Raw genomic sequence first — 27814 nt, 5'->3', positions numbered from 1 at the left:
CTCCGTCTATTGTATTTAGGATACATTAATGCATATTAAGCAGATATTATCAACGGATATAAGTAATCAACTATATTTATATTGCATTTTACTTCTGCAGTTTAATTTTTTCCATCACTTTTTTTTTTTTTTCGACAGGCCGTAATCCATCGGAAGACTGCGGAAAGGTTTCTAAATCATATCCTTCTCCTGCTACAGCAGTGAGGAAATCATTTTATTCCTGTTTCATCACACTTATAATTAACTCTAAGTAATGAAAATTTTGATCTAAGTAATGAAATATATATATATATATATATATATATATATATATATATATATATTAAAGATTTCCCAAGTAAGCAAACAGACAAACAAGTCAAGTTTGAGCCTGCAAGTGTTGCAAGCAAAAAAATATACTTCATATATATATAATATACTTCATCTATATATATATATAGATGATGCAATCTTTTTAAACTAAAAAATGTTCAGGTTGTCAATAATTTTTGCTGGTCCTTGTCACTAATTGTCCAGTCAGTATCTCATTTCACCTTTTGAACATAAATCCAGTTCATTTTACCCTTAATTATTTTCATATTTCAAATTTCCAGAGAACAAAAAGATTAAATGTTATTGCAAAATTTTCTGATTAATTTTTCGAAACGGCATGCAGAGGTTTATATACATTTTATTAACACACTTTTTATTTACACAGTTGCATATTTTATCACTGCTTATTTGTTAATCATAAGTGTTAATTAAGTTTCGTATACTGAATTTAAAATCATTATATAAAGAAAGAATTATATATAAAAATAATTTATTCTAACATTTCGATTTCATATCGCAACGGCATTCGCTAATTTAGAAACGAGGGTGTGCCGGCGTATTGCTGGTGAGTGAAATCTGGAGTTAGGCTAAATGAAGCCGGTTCTCTTTGCGTGTGGTTTGATTTGTGCCTGAAGGCGGTTGACAAGAGAAGATTGCTATAACGGTGAGGAAATTGTACACAATAAATGTAGAACAGGTTTATTTTTCACGTATTATTCCCCGGCAATTTTAAATCCATATATTATTTTTACCGCATACAGGAGTAACTTTGGATGGAAGGTCTACATTCCTGCCAGTTTAAATGGCATGTAATGATGAATAAATCGATTTCCAGAATAGCATTATCAGGTTTACTCTTTTTAGAGGAATATATAAAACATTTAGGAGAGTAGCTAAAATAGTTTGATACATCAGAGTATCAATTAATTGCAGTAAAGTTTTGAAACTGTCCATCTGTTTTTAGGAGCAGTTGACCGGGTATCCATTGCTTCTCATCATTACTTCAGTAAATTTCCTTTTCTCTCCCTTAAATCCCTCTCCTATGTTTAAGTATTATTCTCGCATCAAATTTTGGGAAATTCGCTATTCCCTTTTCAATACACTTTGCTGGATGAATAAGAAATAATTTAATTTTGTTAATTAGTTAATTTAAAAGATAAATTAAGATATGGATTATCATAAGTCATTAAAAGAGTGACTTTCCTTGTCAAAAAAAGAAAAAAAAAGTCGGTGGTATACAGTAGAAGCATACTATATACTAAGATGGCAATAAAATTTGAGAGATGCAAGGTGGGGGGGGGGGGATTGTGAAAAACAAATCCCACAGAACTCAGTACTCAGTAGTTTCCTCTTTATTTTTCCCCATATTGATGTATTGAGAGAGGAGGGAAAAAAAATTGAATTAGAAACTTTAAATAAAAAAAATTTAAAAAAAACTGATAAGGAAGGAAGGTCAATAGGTATCATGGTATTATATTTCAGGGTATAATGATAAACTAAATAAACTTGCATTAATATGAAAATGAGTCTTTGGACCTCCCTGGAGGTGTCATATAATAATAATAATAATAATAACTTCAGAGTATTTTTGCAGATGTATTGATTCACTTGCAAAAATATTATTGCTTACTATAGTAGGCTGATTGTTGCAAGTTTGGTATCTTTTGCAGATGGTATTATTGTGCACTAAGAAATTTGAAAATTTTTAATTTTTTTTTTGCAAATAACAAAGATGCTTTTCATGTTGTATATATATCTTGTTAGTACAGGCTGATGAAATAATGTTAAGATATCAAACTAGTAGGGTAAAACTCTACATAACATAATAGGTACATGTAACATCAGTTTATAAGTTATATTGCTCTTAAATCGGTTTGATCAGATAAATGAAATTATCAGATATTATTGTGTTACTTTTTCATCTGAAGATGTTAGTTGAACTCATGGAACTATCAGTAGGTCTTTAGATCATCAGTGATCTAAAGCTCTGCATAACATAATAGGTACATGTAACATCAGTTTATAAGTTATATTGCTCTTAAATCAGTTTGATCAGATAAATGAAATTATGAAATATTTCCAGACTCATGGAAGTAGCAGAGGATTCCCCACTCCTAAAAACTTAGGTTTATCATCCTGCAATACATGCAATTAACAGATGCACCCACTAGCCTCACAGCATTAATTGCTTCAGCATAATTCGAAATAACCACAACTCCACTGATTGCAACAATCCTACTCCATTCATTTATAATGTTATCGCTAAACAAGGAGACAATGGAACAAATTGTTTATCTGTTTATAAAAATTCAGATAGTTATTTTCAGCTTTAAGTTGAAAATGAATAAATCTGAGTATCTTAAATATGGGGAATCACTTTTATAGAAATATTTTGTAAAAAATAAGTGTGTACTTGTTATCAAATATAACTACAACATGTTGTTAGGAATAATGAGAATAAATTTTTTGATATACTGGGAGATCAAAATTTGTTTGTAGTAGCTCTGTGTGAAAGAGAAAGTTTTCAGAATATCTCACTGCATGCATATGATTTTCTGCATAAGTTTAATTTATTAATTGTTTCAAAACCGTTTCTTTAAGTATTTCATAGTTTTATTCAGCATATTTTGCTGCTGCACTAATTTTTTTAAAAAAATACTAATGGTAATTTTCTTTTTTCTTTTTTTATAGTCACTTAAGGTCAAAGCTGGATAAGCAGGTAGAATTGACTGGAGCTTCTGACCTGATATTCAGTCCTCTTCTTATGATGTACCCCATTAGTCGGTTTCTGTCTGGATACCTACGATATATATATATATATTGTAGGTATCGTAGGTGAGTGGCAATTTGGGGTGCCTAGTTAAACAAGGTCTTCACTGTTTTCTTTGTCATGGAACCTGGGAAAATGGTGAAAAGTCAGTTATTGGAACAACCTCCAACTCAATTTCAGCAGAATTCCAGATAGGCATTATAAATTTTACACAACACCTCCAGGGAGGGCACCTACTCTACAAATCTCCACCAATTACACCTAACCGTAACTACACCAACACCATTTACCTCCTGCCACCACACTAGTATTTCTGCAGACAATCACCAACATCCATGCCTGTGGTGGGATTTGAACCTGCAGCCTTTTGGCTGGAGAGCAAATATGCTGATCACTTGGCCAACCAGCCCGGCATCAACATAAGTATCAACAGAGAAGCAGAACTGGTAGAAATAGTGCAGTACACTATCCACATAATTGGTGTGGTGGGATCAGAACAGTTATTTTGATATTTTATTATTAAAATTAAGAAAACAAAAATAGGTGAAATTTTTCTAAATAACAAATACAAGATGTTATATATTATTACATGACGCCACCAGGGAGTCCAAAGACTCGAGGGAGGGCACCTACTTTACAACTCTCTCTCCACCACTCAATCCACCAACTATACTGCCATCTACTGCCCACCACTAGTATTTTCACAGACAACCACAAACATCCATGCACACTGTGGGATTCGAACCTTTCGGCCTTTTGGCTGGAGAGCGAATACGCTAACCACTCACCCAACCAGGCAAAAAAAGTACCTTCCTATGCCGGGAATGTTATTGGAGCCTCCTGGATGAAAGCTAGGTATCCTAGCCACTAGACCACAAGGCAGTAATGATGAGAAAAAAAAACAAAGGAGTAGCTTTAGTATTCAACACTAAACAAGAGGATAATCTTCTTGAATGGCAGTTAATATCAAGTAGTGATGTATACTAACATCAAAATGGTGAATTGGATAACTTATTTGTACCTATGTTCTCATAGAAGGTTGTACTAAGGAAGAAGTGAAGAAATTTTTCATATCAGTAAGAGAAGGTAGCTAGCATAAAGAAATGAGAAAAGCTGTAGTCCTTTTTGGAGAACTAATCAGCAGAGTAGGATAAATATTTCATAACATATACAGATGTTTTGGGAAATTTTGGAGAAAAGTGCCATATTAATATGTATCTGCTGGATTTTTTTCACAACATGAAATAGTCATTATTAAGATAATGTTCCATCAGATGGAGACAGGATGCAAGAAATAGTCTCAACCTATGTTATTAATGAAGATGCTTTCACACTGGTTCAGGACATTAGTATATAGAGGATTTGAAACATGAAGTGATAATCATTGAGTAGGATGAAATTGAATATATCATCATATTCTTGATATGTACCCTGAGGGAGCGTATAGGTTGTAATGGTACATGAAAAGGTTTCACGATTACAAACTTCCTATCAACTGTTTGCTTCTAAATTAATCTATTATGTGTCAGGGCTCCAATATTATCAAATCTTATATTTCATTCCTCTAAGTTACTTCTTACTGCTAGATTTTGGTCTTTCTCCTGGGTCTTTCTTTCTTTTTTTTTTTTTTTTTGGTAATCCTGGTAAAAAACACTTGTTTTGCTAACTTTTCCCATTCTGTTTAAATGGCCATACCACTTGAGATTAGCTCTGTTAATATTACTGAATGCTAATAATGTTAAGTACTTTCCTTAATATCATAATTTTTAATATGATGCTGCCATAGATGCTATCTGTTTGCCTCTAATCTTTCTCAGAACTCTCATCCCTAGTCTGATCAAGTATTTTATTTTTAACCCAACTCTCAGATCCACAAGTTAAACTTTGTTTGAACACCATCTTATATGCAGCTAGTTTAATGTTTTGACTAATTTCTCTCTTATTCCATGTAAATTTATTCAGTTCACTATCTAATATATAAACTTTGCTGATTCTGTTGTTTGTTTCCATATTTCCAAAACCAGCTCTCCCTTACTTTGCAGTTGAGGGTTTTGTAGATTTGTTGTACATTACTTCTGTTGGTGGGCTAAGAATTAGATAATCCTGTTGACTATTTTAGTCAGCAGGAGTATCTAACATGGAACTCTTTTTCTTTGCATCCAGTGAGCAAGATGGTAGTTTTGCACTAGCCAGTGATATCTACCACCTAGTTTATTCACAAACATCTGTGCCTACTACGAGATTCAAATCCATGGATTTGGTTAAAGAAGAAAAGTGTAGCTACTTAGCCATCTGCTCACAAATGAGATTGGCACAGTATATTTTGATCATGATCCTAAGATTTTATAACTTAAAGCTTTAAATATTCATTTTTCCATTGCTGTTGAGTATCTACCCAAATATATTGAGTACACTTACAGCCAATTCTGATTTTCAGCAGTACATCAAAAAACAAATATTAAAGAAATTATGTCATATAGGTCTTTTTTGAAAGAGTATATTTATTGAAAATGCAAGATTTTAACATCTATATTATGTTATAGCTATTATTATTTCCTTGAGCTCCATGCAGTCACAAGACTTATTATGGGAAGTCAATAGGGAAAGTTTTTTTTTTTTTAAATTAAAGATGCCAAGAAATTATATTCCTGGTTTAATCCTTTATTGAAGTGGATACAGGATTAACCCATTCAATACCACTATCAAAAAGTATCATACCACTCCTTAAACTCATCCACTGTTTGCACTTTCACCACTCTCTCAGGCAACGAATTCCATACTCTGATGCAAAAAATTACTTCTTACCCTTTTACTCACTGCATCCTTGTGTAACTTCCAGGAATATCCCCTTGTCTTTGTTATTTTCCCCCCATTCTACTATATGAAAAATCTCCTCAGTGTTAATTTGATAATAATCCTTCAACAGCTTAAATTTCTCAATCATATTCCCCTCTTCTATCCACCAAACTGCAGTCTGCATGCCCTCAGTCTGTCCTCATAATCAACATTGTACAATCTTGATATCATTTTTGTTTATCTCCAAGGTTACTTCATTCCCTTAAAAATCCCAGTGACCAGATCTGAGAGCACAAAAATCCAGATGTGGTTGGATTAAAGCTTTGTCCAATGGGATCACCCTTTTATCTCTTGTGGTTAATGTCCTCATTATTATTATTATACGACACCCTCCAAGGACTCATTGCGGGAGGGCAATCTACTCTACTTAGCTAAATACATCTCACCCTCTCCACTACTACTTAATTCTCCTACTACAACACACCTACCATCAATGCCATCTACTGCCCATCATTACCAACAGCAGTATTTTTTGTTTGTAAATTGCATGTGTTCTAAAGACCAGTATTGCAGAAATTCTCTGGAATGTCTTCATAACCTTTGCAATATGTCCTCTGAACTTCAAATTTCTATCTACAATCACTCCAAGATCCCTTTCTTTCGCCACTTCTAGTATAACTCCACCCACCAAGTAGTATGAATCATCCCATCTGTGGATCCCAAATTTCAAAACCTTATATTTAGTTGCATTAGAAATCCCCATTCATTCGCCCACCTTTCCAGCTTATTCAAATCCTCTTGAACAGCCAAAATATGAGCACTAATAACCTTCCCAAGCATCACATAATCTACAAACAACTAAATATCTCCCTGTAGTTCTGTGACTATATCACAGACATACAGATTGGATAGTAATGATCCCAATGCTACGCTTTGTGAAACTCCAGTGATGGTCAGTACAAAAATAGATTGGAACATATATATATATATGAGGTCGAGGATGCAGGAAAGTTCTGATAACCACATAGAACAAAAATCATATTAAAACAACTGATGTAACCATAAGAAGGAACATACAAGGATATAAGAACATAAGTTTCCTTCATAACTCTGCTACTAATACGTTCCTTCTTGTAGTTATATCAGTTGCTTTAATATAATTTTTGTTTTAGGTGTTTATCAGAACTTTACACCCCCATCCCCTCTCTGTAGATGTTCCAATATAATAACAAATGCCTTAAGTCTGTGTATTCCATTTATGGATCACATTTTTTAAAATCATTTTTTCTACAGGATCATATTGCAAAATGGTATTACATATCTTCTGTGAAATGATCTGTTCATCCTAGAAAAGAATATGATGTCAGTTTCCCTTTGTAAACTTTTTTTAAAATGAAACAGTGGTTTTCAAACCCCTCCCACGTTGAAAGTTTATTTTTCACTTGGTTAGAATATAATAAATTTAGTTTAATCCTTTATCCAAGTGTGAGCAAACAAAGTTTGCGCCTGAAAGTATCTTCAGGACAGGGGTAAGGTGGTGCAACACCAGGGCGACTCCTTGCAAAGGTGGAGCAAGATACCAACACTCCTATCTTAGGATTAAACTAAATTTATTATATTCTAACCAAGTGAAAAATAAACCTTTCAACATCTTTCTCTAAATCCAGAGTAATTTATTAAAAAGGTGGCACACCATTTGGCAACTCTTATAGATAGAGATGACCTTGCTAACGCTTCTGGCTGGTATCTCCACTTGGGCCTGGCTCCCACTGAAGAGACCTCAATAAAGATCGAAACTAGTCTGGGTAGTGGCCCTTCCCTTAATGCATAACATTAGACATATCCGCAAGGAGATGTGTTTTGCATTATGGGAGATACTGAGATAGGAGTGTTGGTAGCTTGCTCCACCTTTGCAAGGAGTCGCCCTGGTGTTGCACCACCTTACCCCAGTCCTGAAGATACTTTCAGGTGCAAACTTTGTTTGCTCACACTTGGATAAAGGATTAAACTAAATTTATTATATTTTTCCCCCCCACCTTTTGTTTGTATGAAATGATATATATTATTATTACCCCAAGAGCTCATGGAGTCAAAGACTCATCTGGGAGGTCCCCTTTATCACACATCTCATCATACCGTGTCTTAAACACACTCAAACTCCTCCAATCATTTACAACTCTACACGAGAAAAACCTGCCTCTCACTCCCCTACTCGCACCTCACACCCTCTTTATACAGTTTCCAGGGATGACCTCTGGTTCGCTCCCGATCTCCCACTATTTTCTGTAGAACTTCTCCAGCACTGATCCTATAACAACCCCTTACCAACTTGTAGGTCTCTATCATATCTCCCCTCTTCCTCCTCTCCACCAGACTCTGCAAATTACATCTTCTCAATCTTTCCTCATACTGAACATTCCAGAGGTCAGAAACTACCTTAGTCAGTTGCCTTTGAACCTTTTTCAACATCTCTTCATCCTTCTAAAAACCCGGTGACCAAATCTGGGCACACTAGTCCATGTGTGGCCTAATCAAAGCCTTATACAACGAAACTACTTCTACACGTCGGTGTCCTCTGCATCATTCCCAGAAGCCTTTGTGTTATCTTCACAATTTTGGTGATGTGTCCCCTAATTTTAGATTCTTATCCACTATCATCTCCAGATCTCTTATTTCCTCTATCTCCAACAGTATATTTGTCACCAAGCATAAATTCTGCATCCCATCTTTGTTTTCCAAATTTTAAAATCTTACATTTTACAACATTGAACTCGCATCCCCATTTCCATGCCCAATCACTCAATTTATTCAAGTCTTCTTGCAAGGCCACAACATCTTCACTACAATATATATATATATATATATATATATATATATATTTTTTTTTTTTTTTTTTTTTTTTTTTTTTCTTGCACTCAACACTTCTACAAAATACAGTTTAGGTGTGCAGAACAGTTGCGCATGGAACATCACAGAATTTGGTAACAATCTTAGATGTTAAATTAACTAACTAACTCATAACTTCAAAACTAACTATAATGATAACTTACAATGTAATGTTAACAATATTAACATGGAAGTAGCAAGTGGTTTTAATACTATTGTACTGAAATAAATGAATGGAATATTGAGTATGTGGTGACTGTGTTTGACAATAAATGATATTGACCATTTCTTTTCCCCCAGAAAGGATCTTGCACCTCCTGGGTGCTGTGCCTCAGTTTGAAGACCACTGCTTTTAACAAAACCATGCTTTTTTAATATAACAGTATCACTGTTCTGTATTGTTATAAGAATCAGACATGAGAACTGACCACTAAAACAGGATGCAAAATCAATTTTCAAACAAAATATCTGCATAAAATATTTTGGCACCTATGTATTTTTTTTATGTGGTTCCCACCCACAAAAATTTATTGGTAAACCTATAGTACATTTGTAGTACTGTGAATTTCTTTCCTTTTTTTTATCAGTTTATATATTTGCATAGTCCGAAAATCCTGCTATAGAGACCACACACAGAATTTTTTTCAAGCCACTTCAGGCCTCCAATAAGCAGGATGGTGGTCTCACACCGAGTGATGAAACTCATTTCCTATCTAAAGACAATTGCAAACATCCAGGCCCACAGAAGGATTTGAACCCACAATCTGTTAGTTAGAGAGCAGGTTTGTTAACCACTCAGCCAACCAGGCCAGTATAACAAACAGTGACTTGTATAAGCTGACTGATCCAAAAACTGTATCACTGATGGGGACAGGGAAAAAAAATATGCAGATGGAAATGGATTGGACACATACTGAAAAGAGAGAGAAATTCTAAGAGTACCTTTGACATGGATCCCAGAAGGGAAAAGAGGAAGACCTAAATTAACTTGGCAAAGGAAAGAAGAATTGCTTTCTGGGGGAGTTGGAGAGATGTTGAATTGGTGGCTGAAGATAAGTATCTGGAAGAAATGAATCTTGGCCTTATGTGCCATGAGGCACAAAGAGGATAATTAAGTACCATTCTAACCACTCATTCCTGCATTTGGAATCACAATCATCAGCTTTTTCAAGATTCATATTCACTTAAGAGATATTCATTGGCTTATAATTTGCTGCATCTATTTTGGCAACATACTATCCTTATGCAAAGGAGACTATCTTGCTCTTTTTCCATTTCTCCTTCAAAACCTTGTTTGTGTTAAGACTCAAGCTGGACCATTGGGTCAAAGATATTTCAAATCTGCACAGTTGTAATGGCTGTATGTTCCATGTGCACTTTTGTTCACTGGATCAGCGATAAATAATAAATCCTGGAAAAATAGTCACTTAAGAGTTCCATTATTTTATGTACTGTAGACAGTGTCTAGTAAAGGAAGGTTATTCTTTTATTACCATTTACTTGCTACATAGTGATAGAACTCCATAGGATTTCCTTTAGCTTGCTCAGCTGACTTCCTCTTATAATATAATTCAGTTTTGCTTTTCTTACCATGTTCATCACTTCTATTCATGATGCTCATGCATTCACTCATTCCTCCTTTTTGTAAAGTTCTGCAAGTATGTATTTTCAGCAAACATCCCCTCACATATTTTCCATATGTGACTTTTTCCTTCCAATATCTGACATCATGGCAGCACTTCAAGTTGTCTTCTAAGTTCCTCATCATTCCCTGCCTTTGAATTCGACGTATGTACTCCTTAACATGAAACTCCAAGTTTGGCCATTTCTCAGTTTAGAACTTTATGATCAGTCAACAGTTGGATGTTATCTCATTTATGGATACATTCCTTGATGTTTATAACCAAATCCGATATTCTTTGACCTAAGTTTCCTCTATCGTATGCTGTTGAAGATAGTTGACTCTCAACAACTATTAATTTCCTTTCTTTCTTCCTTTAGTTTTTTCCACATTGGGAATGCCGTCATTTGTTTCCAGGGTGTTGCTAAAAGTCACTTGGCACACTAATCAGTTTTTAATGGAACTTGTGTCATGATAATGTTTATTAGGCACACATATTCACAAGAATATAGTAATTTAAAAAAAAAAAAAAAAAAATCAGCTAACGCCTTTTTATTCCCGTATACGGGAGTAGGCGAGGCCATTTAGCCCTATCTAACTTTTGGAGACTGAGTGGGCAGTTCAATCTCCACTGGTACCCAATCAGAGACAGATGACCCAAGGCTATCACTAATTAAGCGGTACGCAGTGAAGAGAGACGGCTCAAATGTGCCGCCATCTTGTGGTCCCTAACCCTAACACAATATATTTAATGTCTGAAATAATGTGGGTTCTACGGTCGATTTTCTTGAGTTTACAGGACGAAAAACCCGAGTTTCCGGGAGGAAAAACCTGCTTGCCCGTGCCAGAGATCGACTAACTCGGGAACCGGTCGAAAAAAGGCTTAGAAAAATTTCCTCTAGTCGCCAACTAGACTCGAAACCAAGCCTTCCTTCGTGCGGCCAAGCGTGGTGGTGTGCAAACGCCACATCCACTGAGCTACACAAGCATCCATAGTAATTTTATTACTGCAGATATTTTGACCAAAGACTAACTGGTCATCAGCATCAACATAATCACATTCTTTGTTGTAGCTTCACCTTGTGGTTATGTTTGACCAGAAACTAGTTTCTGGTCAAACTGGAAATGACCAGTTGGTTTCTGGTCAACGTATTTGCAGTAATAAAATTACTATATTCTTCTGAATACCTGCTTCTAATAAACACTAAGCAGTTATCCATCTTTTAATTTGAACACAGTACTAACTCATCACATGGTCTATCCAATGCTGTTAGTTTAAACCAATTTTATATTTTCCCTTATAACATGTTATTATTTTCAGATGAGAAAAGAATAACTGCAGCAGAAATAAAATGTAGGAAAAGCAAGTTATACAAGATGATATAAAAAGCAAAATAAAAACATTGAAATAACTAAACACCAATAAATGAAACAGTAGAAAAATGCAGAACTAAATGAAAAGAACGTCTCGAATGATATGAAAGAATACCTGAGAAAATGATTAATTACAAACCAAAGAGATGGAGATAGAAAAGCAGACCAATGAAATGTTAGGCTTGAGAGCAAAGTAGGCCAAGGGCATAATTTGTGAAAGGATGCTTCTCAGGCTCTAATGGAGTGACTAGAGGTTCAAGTGAGATCCTTGATCTGAACACCTAGTAAGTGTAACAAATCAAATCATAATGGACAAAAAGATGTCAAGTCCTAATGTGGATCCTCTAATGTTGAATAACAGAAGTATTACAGTAGAGTAGGAGTTGATCTTAAAACGACATGACAGTCTCCCAGATTTTTTAGCAGATTCATGCAACCATACTTGCTGAATTGATCTGTTGGTTTTCTTCCATCTAATCGTGTGTGAAGGGGCGACCAGTGCATGGTATGCCAGTTCTGACTTACTGTAGCAATGGTGGCAGTGAATGTATTTTTTTGTTCTCCAAGAGCGATATTAATAGATACATTCATTACCCCTTTGGCATCTCATTCCACACACTCGCCACTCCTATTGCAAAAACTACTTTACACTCCTTTTCTCACACTGCCATTATATGTCTTGTTAGAGAAGATGACCGTGTATCCTGCATTATCCTGTCCTCCATTCTTTGTTCTCCTTTCTACACACACACACACACACACACACACACACACACACACACACACACATATATATATATATATATAAAAGCACAGTCATCTTATCCTGATAAGTTGATATCCTCCTCAGTATGTCGGCAATCCCTTCAGTGACCTTCACAGCTGTTATTGCTATGTATCATTTAAACTGAATTCTTTTATCCACCATTCTACTTTTTCAGGCCAAAGTGTGAAAATTTATATTTCACAATATTAATCCCACAGCCCACCTTCTGCTCTCAGTCAACCTCCCTCTTTTGGTTGGCGGATGGTCCTTTGATTGGAAAGACCTGGGTTAAAATCTAGTGTTGGATGCAAAGAACACCTTTCATGGCTTTTAAACTGAAGGTAAGTTAGCCAGTTTCATATGGAGGGAGCAAAGTTTTTCCTTCTAGAAACTCTAGTTTTTCATCTTGCAAAGCAAGCAAATTAGCTAGAACATGTGCAATTAAGAAATAATACTGTTCTCATAGCCTTCAGCTGTAATTCCAAACTGAACAATAATCTGTCTGACCCTAGCTTATTCACTTCCTCGTGAAGTGTCCTCATATCAGAACTGTGTGCTACTGTTTCCAAATTTTACATTGTCTGCAAATAATTTTCTCCCTTCAAACATGGACTTCACTGTTAACATTGCTTATTATTATTATTCCGTGACACCTTCAAGTGGTCCAAAGATTCTTTGGAGGGAGGGCACCTACTCTATAACTCTCTCCACCACTCCATCCACCAACTACAGCAAACCACATCATCTACACCATCTACTGCCCACCACCAGCACCACTAGTATTTTAACAGGCTGAGGACATAATTTGTGAAAGGATGATTCTCAGGCTGTAATGGAGTCACTAGAGGTTCAATATCTATGCCCTTGGTGGGATTCGAATCTGCAGCCTTTTGGCTGGAGAGTGGATATGCTTACCACTCGGCCAACCAAGCCAGCATCTCGGAGAATAGTCTAGTATTTTCCTTCACTTGTCATTCTTTAAGGCAATTCCACATCCACAGCTTGCTGATATTTATACCCAGTGGTGAGCTATAATTGTTAAATTTTTCTCAAATTTGCAAGCCCCTTGTTCTTCTTGTTTAATAATCTTGTAGAATTAGAAAAGATCGCCGTGGAATGTATACATGCTACTATAATTGCTACTTTAAATTCATATGGATTTTCTGATAACTATATAAAAAATCATTTCATTGCATTTTGTTCTGATGGAGCTAGTGTAATGTTAGGAAACAAATCAGGTGTTATAATCAAACTTGTACAAAATTTTCGAACGTTCTGACTTGGCATTGTGCTCATCGTTTACACTTAGCATTAGACGATTCGATAAAAAAACATTAAAGAAATAAATCATTTTGAAATGTTTATGGATAAATTACATGTACTTTTTATTTTCAATCACCAAAAAATCAACGAGAATTAAATATGATTGCAAAAGACCTTGGTATCGAAATTTTAAAGATCAGCTGTGTTTGGACCACGATGGACAGTTTACGAATGGCTCTTGCTTTGTGGAGAAATTATCCAGCTTTATGTAAGCATTTTGCATCGAACAATAAATGTAAGGGCTTTTTAAACCGACTTCTCAATTTGGAATTTTTAAAAGATCTAGCATTAATGATTGATATCCTACAGGAATCATGATATCTGTCAGTAGCTCTACAAAGTTGCAATATAATATTATAAGGGCTAAGTTAGGCCCTTTTTTTTTTTTTTTTTTGCTCGACGATGCGAGCCCTTTGTTAAAATTTCCATAGCTCACCACTGTTTATACCCAGTCATCATTCTCAAGTTGCTCTGTTATCTGTTCTCTTCATTTTCATTACCAGTTTTTCATGCTGCATTTTATCCAATGCTTTCCAAAATCCAAAGATATATGCATTCTCTTGTCCAGTACATTTATCACCATGTTGTGAAATACAACTGGATTACTGAAACAAGGCTCTCCATTCACTAACTTATAGTACTGTTTGTGGAGATTTCTATTTTTATTTCCACTCGTTTATGTATTCTAACTAGCAACCTGGCTGTCTCAACCAATATCTCAAAATACAAACTGATACTGCAGCACCTTTTTGGATCCCCTTTTATGCAATGACATTAACTCCCCCCCCCCCTTTCCACTTCTCAGAAAGTCTTCCGTTTTGCAGCTCTCAGTTAACAGCCATGTGAAGAGTGTTGTTTGTTCCTTTGTATACAAGATGTAGCAATATCCCATCTGTTCTGTAGCCTTATTAACATCAAGCTTACTTGATATCTCAAACATTTCATCAACTTAGTTTCATATCTTATATTGTAACACCTTCATATCTCATTATAGGATGCAAAGAACTTTTATGAGGGATTTTTAACTAAAGATGAGTTGAATGTTATTGGAAGCGGCATGGTTTTCTTCCTGGAAACTTTCTTTTAATCCTGAAAAACAGACCAACCAGTCACAAGAATGTGTACATTTCCTTAGTCTTAGTTGTTTTGCCTGTAATTCAAGATATCTGTCTCTTCCAATATGAAAATACACGTTCAGAATGTTACTGAACATTTTCACTATCTTCTGCTATTGCTATCTCATCTCCAACAACAATGGTCATTTTATCTATACTTCTAATTTCTTTTCATATTTTTTTCTGCATCTGTGCTATTTTGGTCACTATTCTAGACTGTTTCAACACTCATGTAACGTTTTCATATTTTTTTCCCCCTCTGTCTGATCATTATTCATCCTATTTGAGGATCCTATGAGAGGGGAGATCAGAGTCAGACGTTTTGTTAAGAGGTAGCAGCAAAGAAACATAAGTTTTCATTATTATTTATTGGAATATTTTACTTTAATTTATTATTGGGAATCCAAACTAGATACAATGTATGTATAGTCTGTGGTTAATTTGTACTTAAAAACGTGATATTTTAGTATAGTTTGTAGTAGTTCTTTGTTCAGTGTTTGATCACCAACAAGACTCCCCCCCCCATTTAAGGATTACATTTTACACACATGTATGGGATTTTGTGGTATGCGGTGCTTGCGTCATGTTTGCATCCCGACAATTCGATGTGTGGCGGATGAGAGATCGGGGATGCATGTTTGAGAAAAATGTGAAGAATTTTGTGATTTAGGCATTAGTATAACAGATCCTGGTAGTGTTATGTCAGAAACAGGGTGAATACTGACCGAGAGAGACGAGTGATCGTGAGTGAGGATAACAAGCAGAATGTGAATGAAAAAATAAAAATAGGGAATATATAATAAGTTTGAAATATTGAAGTTTTCAAAGATGGTATTAATTAGGAAGATGAATGGTTTGCAAGAGTAGGTAGCTTGCAGAGAGAGAAATAGATGTGCTGAAAGAAGTGGAATGTCTTGGGAATCAGCTGAGAAGCGTGAAGGGTGAGATTAGGTGACTAGAAATAATGAATGCAAAGTGAATCAGAGTAGGAGAGGGAGAGAGTTATGGGAATGATGGAAGGGGAAAACATAGAACTTTATGGAGAGGGGATGATAAAAATCTGAAAGAGTGCTGGTACCAGCGATGGAGAGATGACAGGGCAACAGGTAAGTAGGGGAACAAAGAAAGAAAGTGTTAGAGGAGAGAGAGAGAGAGAGAGGGATGCAGGTGAGCAAGAAACAGAGTGCTAAGAGGTGTGATGTATGGAGACTCAATGATCCGTGGTGTGTGCAAGATAGAATGCCTGAGGAGTGTTTGCCTGGAGGAACGATAGTGTGACTATGCAAATAAGAAAGGTGAAAGGGTGGATGAGATGATTGTGATGGTGGGCACGAATGACTTGAGAGGCAGTGTGAATTGGGTAGTAGAAGATCTGAGGTTCATTCTTGAGGTTGTATGGAAGAAGACTGAGGGAGGGAAGATAGCATGTTGCCCAGGTATGATATGCAGAGAAGAGCATCAATAACGAATAGTATAATTGCCAGAATGTATCGAAAGAGAGGCTTGGAATATGTGGATGCTTGGATGGCATTTGAGAACAGAAAGGTACTGTATGCAAGAGACAACATGCATTTGAATGAGGAAGAAAGTAGGCATCTGGAGAGAATACTGTTCTTTGAACAAGTCAGTGTGTCAATGCAGGGAAACTAGAATTATCAGGATGGATGGTAGCAGGGATGGAGGGGATAATGATAGGTATAGAAATGGTGACAATGCCTTGATTCTTTATACTAATGCCAGGAGTGTCTGGAATAAAGGTGATGAATTGGTTGTGCTGAGAGCATCAGAATGTCCACAGATTATGGAATTTCTGATATGTGGTTGATGGAATATAATATATTAGCAGGAATAGAAGTAGCAGGGTACACCATTTTTAGACAGGATAGGAAGGGAAAATGTGGTGGCGGAGTACTGTTTATGATAAATGATGACTTATGTTTTCTTAGAGTGGAGGATTTGGAAGGCAATGGCACTAATAGTTTTGAAAGCATATGGTGTGAGGCGGAAAAGATAGGATATTTAGTGGGGTGTTCTTACAAGCCAGGGAGCATAGAGGGTGCAGGAGATGTTTACTCAGTTGAGCTTGGCAAGTGCAAGGAGAATGATTATTATGGAAGATTTTAACTACAGAGGTATAAATTAGCAAGAGGAAACTGCATGGAGTAATAAGGGAATGGATTTCTAGAATTCTTGAAGAATAACAGCTTGAGAGTAACAGCTGAGATGGATAAAGGAAATGGCTACAAGATGGTTTTGCTGGATTTTGCAAATGCATTTGACAGAATACCACATGGAACTTTGTTATTATTAACATTTGACCTCCATGGATTCAGAGACTCATTGTGGGAGGTACTCACTATTGCATACAATGCTCATCCAACCGCGTCTTAAACTGATTCAATGTGTCCACATCCACAACACACTCAGGCAATGCATTCTACTCACCAACCACCCTCCATGCAAAGAACCTGCTTCTCACTCCTTTGCTCGCATCCTCTTTATACAGTTTCCAGCAATGGCCTTTTGTTCTACTCCCCCCTCTCACATTCTATGAAAAATCTCTTCCATGTCTACCTGATAACAGCTCCTGACCAGCTTATATGTCTCAATCATATCCCCCCCCCCTTCCTCCTATTCACGAGACTCTGCAACTTAACTTACATTCTCTCAATCTGTATTCGTACTCCACATTCCAAAGACTACTGACTACCTTTGTGAATATTCTCTGTACCCTTTCCAACATATCCTCGTCACCATGAAAACCCAGCAATCAAATCTGTGCACAATAATCCATGTGAGGCCTGATCGAGGCTTTATACAATGGAATCATAACCTCTCTATTTCTGCATGTCAGGGTTCTCCGTATCATTGCCATTATTCAATGTGATGTCTTCAGAACCTGTGCAACGTGGCCCCTGAATTTCAGGTCCTTGTCCACCATCACTCCTAGATCTCTCATCTCCTCTACTTCTGTTTAAGTTTTCCCACCAAGTGTATACTTGGCATCCCATCGTTGCTTAACAAATCTCAAAACTTACACTTGGCGACATTGAACTGATAGTTCCACTTACCTGCCCAATCATGCAATCTATTCAAGTCCTCTTGTAAGGCATTAACATCAGCCTGACTGTGCATTGCTCTCCCCAGTTTTGCATCATCTGCAAACAGCTGGATATCACTAGTTAAACCCAACCCAATATCATTAACACACAAATTGAACAACAATGGTCCCCAAAACTGACTCCTGTGGCACACCACTGGTGACCTTTCTCTTTCGAGATACTGCACCTCCACATACAACTTTCTGATACCTATCTGACAGCCAATCACTGATTCAACACAGAAGTCTGTTATCCAGTCCCATCTGTTTCAATTTATTTAAGAGCTTGTCATGTGGCAGTCTATCAAAAGCCTTTGCAAAATCCAAGTATACCACTGTATATGTATCTCCCTATGCAAATTAGGACAAATGGGGATGGATATGACACTAGTTAAGTGGATAAGAGAATGGCTGCTGGACAGATATCAAAAAGTGGTATATGGAGGGGCAGAATCGAGGTTTTTATTATTTCGTATGGTGATTCAACGGCCGTGAGCCCTTTTTACGGGGAGCTACGGCACCACCTCAATCCCCTCTATTTTTTATCCGTGCTCGTGACCAGCATAGCTGAAAGTTCAGACCTATGGCTGGAAGGATTATCTTAAGTATTCCTGACTGTATCCATTGTGTTCACAGGGCCAGTTTTCCTGCTTGCGGGATGAAAAACCCCAGGAAAAACTGGAGGGGAAACCCTGCTGTCCACGCTCAAGACCGGCTAACTTGGCTATGGCTGAGAAAGATCCTTAAGCTTCTCACGTCATCGATGGGAATCGAACCTAGGACACTCCTTCCCCCAGGTATACGGTTGCAAGCGCATAGCCACTAGGCTAACCGCACGGACAGAATCGAAGTGAAAATGGGTGACTATGGTGTGCCACGAGGTTCAGTGCTGAGACCATTGCAGTTTAATTTGTACATAAATGATATAGGAAATAACCTGAAAGGAAATGTTCAGTTTTGATGGAGATGCAAAATTAGGTAGAGCAATAGTTAATCAAGGCAATGTGGAGAGCTTGCAGGATGATTTAGATAGGCTGTCAGTATGGGCAAAAATTAATGGGTGACTGATGCAAAAGACATAGTGAAGTTGTTCATTGAATACTTTATTGGAGTATTTCATACTGGAGAAATAGGTTTTAATACTAGAGGGATAGGGCAGGTTTGAGGTTTAGCAGCAAAAAGTGTGTGTTTCGAATACTGAGTACTCTGGATGTCAAAGCAACATGACCAGATGGGATTTTGCCCTGGATTTTGAGAGAATGTGCTAAAGAATTGACAACTCTGTTGACCTGGCTTTACAATGAATGTCTGACCATGGGAAAGGTACCCAAGGAGTGAAAGGAGGGTAAAATAGTGCCACATCAGAGTGGTAGCAGACTGTAAGTGTCAAACTCTAGACCAGTTTGTATTTCATCAGTAGTTGTAAAGATCTTGGAGAAATTTGTGAGGGATCATTTACAGCATTTGGCAGATGAGGGTAATGTTATCTCTGAGAGTAAGCATGGAGATTTGTTAAGGGGGCATTCTTGTTTTAGATATGATTGCGTTTTATAATAAAGTGACAAGCAATTGATGAGGGAAAGCATATTTTTTGGATTTTACAAAGGCATTTTACAGGGTATCATATGATGAACCTATATTTAAGTTGCAGCACATGGGATTAGACGCCAAGTCAGTGAACTGGATTTAGGATTGGCTATCTGATAGGTATCAGAGAGTTGTGTATTGGGAGCAGTATCAAAGAGGCAGAAGGTTACAAGTGAGGTCCCACAGAGCTCAGTACTGGGACCTGTATTGTTTAACCTTTATATCAATGACACTGTCAATGGATTGCAGAAGGATATTCAGTTTTTTGCAGGTGATGTGAAGCTGGGAAGGGTTATTAGTAAGAGTGCAGATGTGGTAGCCCTGCAAGAGGATTTGAAAAAACTGGACAGATGGGCAAATGAATGGGGACTTTAGTTTAATTCAGCTAAATGCAAAATCTTGAAGTTTGTAATACATTGATGGGAGACTGCATACCCTCTTGGAGGAACTGGGGAAGACAAAGGATGCGGCAGTGATGATTGATGGATACCTGAAATTCAGGGAACATATTGAAAAGGTGGTGAAAGTAACCCAGAGGATTGCTGCAATACTGAGGATGCTGACCTGCAGAGATAAGAGTTGTCATTCCATTGTATAAAGAGCTGAACAGATCATACCTGGACTATTGTGCTCAAATTTGGTCTCCAGGATTTGAAGGAGATAAATTAACCATGGAAAGAGTGCAGAGGCAGATAACAAAGGATGGTATCAGGACTGTACAATGTTGGTTATGAAGACAGGCTGAAGGAATGTGGACTGCAGAGTGTTTGGTTGATAGGACAGGTGATATGATTGAGACTTTTAAATTGCTGAGAGATAGTTACAGGGTTGGCACCAGGAAGTTTTCATTTAGTGGAACAGTGGGAAGGGGTGAGAACAATGGGCCATCCCTGGAAGTTGGCCTGGTTGGCCGAGTGGGTTAGCATATCTGCTCTCCAGCCAAAAGGCTGCAGGCGTGGGCTTGGATGTCTGTGAAAATACTAGTAGTGATGGTCGGTGGTAGATGCCATTGGTGCAGATGTAGTGAAAGTAGTAGTAGTTGTAGAGTAAGTGCCCTCCGTTGATGAGTCTCTGGACTCCCTGGAGGTGTCATGTAATAATAATAATAAGAGTTGTGAGCAAGAAGGTAAGGAGTGGTTTCTTTGTGTGGAGGATGGTTGAGCCATGGGATGCATTGCCTGATAGTGGTGAGAGCATGAACCATCAAGGAGTGGTGTTATAGACTTTGTTTTCTAGGGTTGGCCTTTCACAATGAGTCTTGTGACTCCATAGAGGCCTGAATCATCATCATAATAATAATAATTTACACCATTTCTGTATAACCTAGCTCTTGAACTAGAGTCTAACATGCCTGTTTTCAATTTTTTTACTGTCTCCCACATACTGATCTTCTTCTTACCTAGTTTTTTGTGCTATACCGACTTCCATGATCATCTTCTTTGTAGTTTCAAATATCGTCTGTGTTCTGTCATTTTTGCAATTTAAACAGTGGGAGGGAACCTAAGCCAATTGTGCACCAAGTTAACCATGGGCTATATGCTTAGATTAACAAACCATTGCTGCCTCTGCTGATAATCTTATGTGTATCAAACCAATATTTTTTGCACAACTTAAGCACATTAATACTGTCTATAGGCAAGGGTTAAGGAGTGAAGAAACGTTTTTTTTTTTTTAATTAATTGTTACTAGTATTTGTTACTACTATATTAAGTATTCTCAGCAATACTTAGTGTGGAAAGGCTCCAGATTTCTGTAATGGAAGGAGGAGCGGGTTTGCTGGATTTGCAAGTAGAATCATAATGAATGTGAAGTAGCTGTTAGCAAAAAAATAGGGTATGAATCTGAAGAATCATTGAGTCTAAAGACTCATTATGAGAAATCCACACACAATCATATTCACAGAATGTGTATAATCTTTTCTTAAACTCATTCACTAACAAAGCATTCATGATCACCTCTGGCAATGTATTCCACTCATTCACAGACTATATGTTATTCTTCTTATTTTGAAACATAGTGGTTACTTTGGCATCAAGACGCATATTCTGATGCTATCGGCAGATCCATCATTTCCAAATCTCCTCACTCTCCCCTTCATTAATTAGGTCATATCTCCCAGCTGCTTGAATTCCATTTCTTTCCCTTCATATATCCTTTCTTTCAAGGTCTGTCCTCATAGTTGAAGTTCCCATCATAATTACTCGCCCGGTATTTATTGAGCTAATGCCTCCTGGCTTATAGAAGTAACTGAATATATTATCCTATTGTCTTAATCTCACAAGAAAACCAAAATGCACCACTTCTTGTGATGCCTTCCTACTTTACTTCTATCATTGCCAATTGTAATTACTCTGTTGTGATTGACAACATAGGCCATTCCCAATCCCTCATCATCCTGTTCTGTCTTCCCTCAAAATATGCTATTCATACATTATCTTCCTGCAACTATATCCCATCAGTCATGTTTTGCATACACTCATTAGTGACATCTAATTCCAAATATGTTCAAGTGTAATCCATTACATGCACTTTATGAACATACAATACACTTTTCTTTTCTTTTTTTTTGAGTTAGAGTATGTGAGAGGTGTCATTAGTTAGCTGAACTGTCTTTTTCCTGACAGTATTATAAGGTTGGACAGATTTAGGTTTGTACAGGGTTAGCAGCTGAATGGATGAGAAGTAATGTCTTGAATAGGAAAGGACAAAAGTTTTTTGGAGATTATAGAAACTTTTGATGTGACATGTTTGTACCACATTTATTATCGATGCATTTCACTCCTCAAGCAAAAATATTGTTTCCTTTTTCATTCCTTATGCAACTGGGATGGCCTCTTGTTCTCCTCTACTCAGTCTTCTGAATTAATTCAGTATTATTATTACGTAACACCTCCAGGGAGTCCAAAGACTCATCGAGGGAGGACACCTACTCTACAGCTCTGTCTCTACTACTCAATCCACCAACTACAACGAACTGCAACTACCATCATCATCTACACCAACGCCATCTACTGTCCATCGCCACTAGTATTTTCCCAACAATCATAAACATCCATGCCCACGGTGGGATTTGAACCCACAGCCTTTCCTTTTGGCTGGAGAGCGGATACGCTGACCACTCAGCCAACCAGGCTGGCATAAATCAGTCACCAACTTTTATGTCTGTTATATTGTTCCTCTTTATCCTGTTTGTAAGGCACAGAACATGGAATTCTCCAATATATCCTAATATCCAATGGCTTATAGACCTACAATTACCTTAGTCAATTACCAAAATCTTATTGCTTCAAAATTGATACTCGTTTTTATCCTTTTTCTACTCTATTTCTTTCCTCTCAATCTTTTATGGTCTACATTCTTGACTTTCTTCAAAGTCCTGTTTGCTGTGGATTGCAAAGCTTGCAGTTTAAAAACTTTGGTATACAAATTTCTTTCTCCTCCGATCTTTCATCGTTTTTTTTTTTTTTTTTTTCATTCTTTTCGTTTTTTCTGTATCTCTAATATCTCTTAGCAATGTAAATTAACAAAAATAAGAAAATGAATTGACAAATGTATGTCTTCTTAGATATACTTTTTACCTACAGTTTATCTTACCTATAGCTAGTGATTAATGTTCATTTGTTTAATGACCCAAACAATTCATGTTCTTTGCACTGCACTTTTCTTGTGCATTATTCCATGCTCAAAAGTTTAATAATTTTTGTAATTTTCATATATTCATATTTCACATATGAACAGAATCACAGACAATTGTACTGTCTTTCATTCTCATTTGCTCATTCATATTATCACTTTCATTTGTTCTTATTCCTGTGTTCCATAGCAATGTAAATGTTATTTAATATCAGAACTGTTAATTAACTAAGTTTTAAGACAGTCAAAGACAAGGATCTGCAATGTTTTCTAATTTTGATCAGTATTTATTTATTTATTTATCATATGGCTTGTACACATGGTTAAAAGACAATAAGATAAAATACACATGAGTACAGATAAGATACACATATATGATAAAAAAAAAAAAAAAAAGAAAGAAAAGGAAAAAAAGTACATTCAGGCAAATACAAATATGAAATTTATGACAAGCATCAGACAAAAGATTAGTCATATTTTAACATTTAGGTTTTTGATCCAGTTGATTGCCTCTGGGGATAGGTCAAAGATATCCTCAAAGTCACCTGGATATGCTGTCAGCTCGCATTCCTGTACTATATGGTAAATGGTTTGGGTCTCGGCTCCACAGGGACAGTGGGGATTTGGTATCTTACCCCACTTTGAAAGTAAGTCTCCATGGCCTGTATGAATCCTGTTAGCTGTTGTCCATATATTCCTGGGCAGGTCAAATCCAGATGGTTTTTGGAAGATGTTTATGTGATTGCGAACTAGGTGATACTGCTTGGAACCACAGTACATCCCACCTACTCACCATACTGTCATTCTGGCTAAGAAGATTAAGGGTGGTTTTTATGGTAGGTCTTCTGTATTTTAGTCTATTAGATAAAGCATCTGGAATAAATTCATGTTGGGAGATTTTGGTTATTTAAAATTCTTTTATATTCACGAAGCAAGGCTTCCTGTCATCACAGTTCTGGAGGAGCAACGTGGCTCAAAGTGGGGAGCCATTGTGAGGGTGTACTCCTAATGCAACCTGTTATTAAATGAAGAGTGGAGTTAAGTTGAGTATCTAGTTTATTGAACTATTGGTAACTATTGAGCGAGACAGGAGCACCATACTCTGCTGCACTGTAAACTAGGCCCATTGCAGTGCACTGCAGAATTGTGGCACTTGAGCCCCCATATAGTACCGCAAAGCTTCTGAACTATGTTATTTCTGGTGCGAACTTTAGCAGCGATATTAATCATATGCTGTTTATATGTCGGAGTTCTATCCAGAGTAATTCCAAGATATTTAGGTGTCGGATTAAATGAAATTAATGTTCCATCAGCATATATCTCTGGTTTTTGATTTACAAGAGTATTGTTCAAGTGAAAGCAAGAACATTCAGTTTTATCAGAATTTGGTGTTAATCTCCATTTTTTATAAAACTGCCATAAAGCTGACAGATCATTTGTCAAATTTCTTCAGTTCTTTTGATAGACTTGTCGCTGATCATCAAAGCTAGCTCATCTGCATAAGCAAACTTCCTGCTGGCTGTTTCAGGAATATCTGCGATGTAAAGGCTAAAAAGCAGTGGTGCAAGCACTGAGCCCTGAGGTAATCCATTCTTAAGCACTCTCTGTTTACTGACGCTTCCTCCGGTGACTATCCTGAAATATCGATCACACAGTAAATTGTTTAGGAGATGACCCAATATTTGACATGGGATGACCTTAAGAAATTTATGAGTCCCTCCTTCCAAACAATATCGTAATCCGCTGTTAAGTCAATAAAGACTGCAGTAGTCTTCAGGCATCTTTGAAATCCTGCTTCAATGTAGGTTGTTAAGCTGAGAACTTGAGCTGAGCTGCTGCGATCTCTTCTGAACCATGCTTGTTCTATTGGAACACGTTCCAAAATTTTATCGCTGATCCTGTTCAATATTAGTCTCTCCAACTTTTGATCAGTAAATCACTATTAGCAGCAATAATTGGTATTCAGATACTTCCAGTAATGATGCATGCTTCTTATACCTCTTCATTGCTTTTTCTTTTATTGCATACTGTTCTCTTCATTTTTCACATCTCTTTTTGATTATTGTGAACTGCAGTCTCCTTGTAGTTAAGTTTAAAAAATAAGGCAGCCGATATAGAATGAAGTGAGCTAGTATGAAGATTCTTAGTAGTTGGAAGGGATCTTAGTAGTTGGAATCATTCGATGCTGTTGGCACACTCTCCCTCGATGAGTCTTTGGACTCCCTGGAGGTGCCTAATAATAATAATGTCCATTCTGCTTTTTGTTGTCATTGCTGTTTTGCATTCGTTTTTTCAATTGATCCTATATAGTTTTATTTCCTAGTAATGTAAATATTGTTGATCAGAAATACATTCAAACTCTGAGGAGACAAATAAAGAATTAAAATACTCTTATTAGATCAGTGTAATGAAGAAAAAAAAAATATGTTGAAAGTTTTTTCCACTTGGTTGTACTATAAATTAAAGATGCCAAGAAATTGTATTGGTTTCATCCTTTATCCAAGTGTAAGCAAAGTTTGCACGTGAAGTAACTTCACGACTGGGTTACTTATATGTAGAGATTGATTACTTCACATCAATTGCCTTAGCATCCCATAATGCAAGGCACATATCCTTACATACATGTATAATGCTATGCATTATTGGAAGGGCCACTACCCAAACTGGTTTCGACCTTTATTGAGGTCTCATCAGTGGGAGCTAGACTACTAAAGCAATTAATGTGAAGTCATCAGCCTCTGTATACAAGTAGCCTTATTGTGAAGTTACTTTGCATGCAAACTTTGTTTGCTTACACTTGGATAAAGGATGAAACCTAGAATATAATTTCTTGGCATCTTTAATTAATAATAATATTCAACAATGGCTTGTGACATACTTTTTTCGTCTTTCATTGACATTTTTCTTCTTTAGCCTCTTTCCATCCGCTGCTGGATATAGGCCCTTCCCTTAACTTTCCAGTCTTGTCTTTAGCCAATATTACCATCTCATATCAAACCTTTGTAGATCATCCCTCTATCTTGTTCTTTGACCCATCCTTCTTTTGGTGCTTAATTTTGTATGATTTGTTACCCTTGTATTAATGTTCAGTTTTTCAAGCTTTCACCTGGATGGCCTTGCAATTTCAGAAATGTTTTATATATGGGAAAAGTGCACTAAGAAGAACAAAGTGAGCATGTACTCTCTGCTTTCCCTCTTTCAATGTGATTTTTTTCTATACTAGTTAGTATCACTCTGTTATTGTTTAAGTTCCTTAACTTAAAAATGTACAACTAAGGAAACTGCGTTCATTTTCCTTAGTTGTACATCTTATTAAGAAATAAAATAAGTGCATGATGGTCCTGCCACATAGCTACTTAATCAGTGCAGTCTCACTACTATAATGCTCATGTCTGTCTTTTCAGTCAGTCAGCTTTCCATCAGACATCACTAAACTGATATTCTGCTCTTCTACATATGGTTTCTTTGCATTCTTCTGAATGGGACATCACATTAATCTCCATAATTATACTAATTCTGTAACTCAGGATGTAAAGTCTCAGATTTATAAAGGATATGAATAAACAGATACATCCATATGCATGTTTGTAATTTATAATCATCATCATCAAATTCTTGTCATATGATGATGATTATAAATTACAAACATGCAAATTTATAATAATAAATTATTTTATTGTTTATTAATATTAGCATACTTTGGTGGGGATACCCTTGATGGCAAGGAATGCATCCAGCTGGTATGATTTCTTGTCCTTTTCTTTATAATGATCATCCCTATTTTGATATATATTGCAGGATTTCAGTTTGATAGTTAGTGGCCAATATCTGACACACAATATCAGTGAACAGTAGTGAATCTGTAGAGGAAACCTGTGAGGATCACTACAGATTACCACAAAATGCTTGTGTAGAGGCATTTGTTGGCAACACCTTCCATTATATATCCCTGTATGACTTTATAGATAGCTTGTATAAGTCAAATAGTTCAAAAGTTCGGAACCTCTGAACAATAATCTCTGATCTCCAATCTTCTGTTGCTAGTTTTCAAGAGGGAAATGCATAAGTTTTTGATGGATTTCTCTCTTATTCGTTATAAATTTATTCAACTGCTTTCCTGTATTAATCCTACTTATTCTATCCCATTTCATGTTACTATTTTATAATTTTACAGTTTATAAACTCTAAAATATTTATATGGTGTCTGTAGAAAGTGTTTTCACTTGGTTATAAATTAAAGATGCCAAGAAATTATATTCTTGGTTTCATCCTTTATCCAAGTGTAAGCAAACAAAGTTTGTATATGAAGTAACTTCACGACTGGGCTACTTGTATATAGAGGCTAATGATTCTATGTACAAGTATCCCAGTCGTGAAGCACACTTTGTTTGCATGCACTTGGGTAAAGGATGAAGCCAAGCATATAATTTCTTGGCATCTTTAACTTATGTGCCTTTAGCCCTATGGAAACAGCATTTGACTCCATGGTATTAGACTGTTATTAGATTAGATTAGATTCTTGTCAACAACT

The 27814-nt window shown here is 36.5% G+C and overlaps 1 protein-coding gene across 1 annotated transcript in view; it reads left to right on the top strand.

Annotated features, from left to right (window-relative positions):
* Window positions 1-846: 846 nt before the first annotated feature.
* Window positions 847-27814, top strand: part of LOC150105891 (putative fatty acyl-CoA reductase CG5065) — a 337145-nt gene continuing 310177 nt past the window's right edge. Inside the window, exon 1 of the mRNA XM_090394385.1 lies at window positions 847-976. The gene's annotated coding sequence lies outside the window, so the exon portion shown is untranslated. The remainder of the gene's footprint in view (window positions 977-27814) is intronic.

This window comes from Typopeltis vanoorti, chromosome 6 (assembly GCF_054136105.1).
Source record: "Typopeltis vanoorti isolate ZY-2024b chromosome 6, IOZ_Tvanoo_1.0, whole genome shotgun sequence".
Taxonomy (NCBI): Eukaryota; Metazoa; Arthropoda; class Arachnida; order Uropygi; family Thelyphonidae; genus Typopeltis; species Typopeltis vanoorti.
This window is presented reverse-complemented; position numbering and strand designations above follow the sequence as displayed.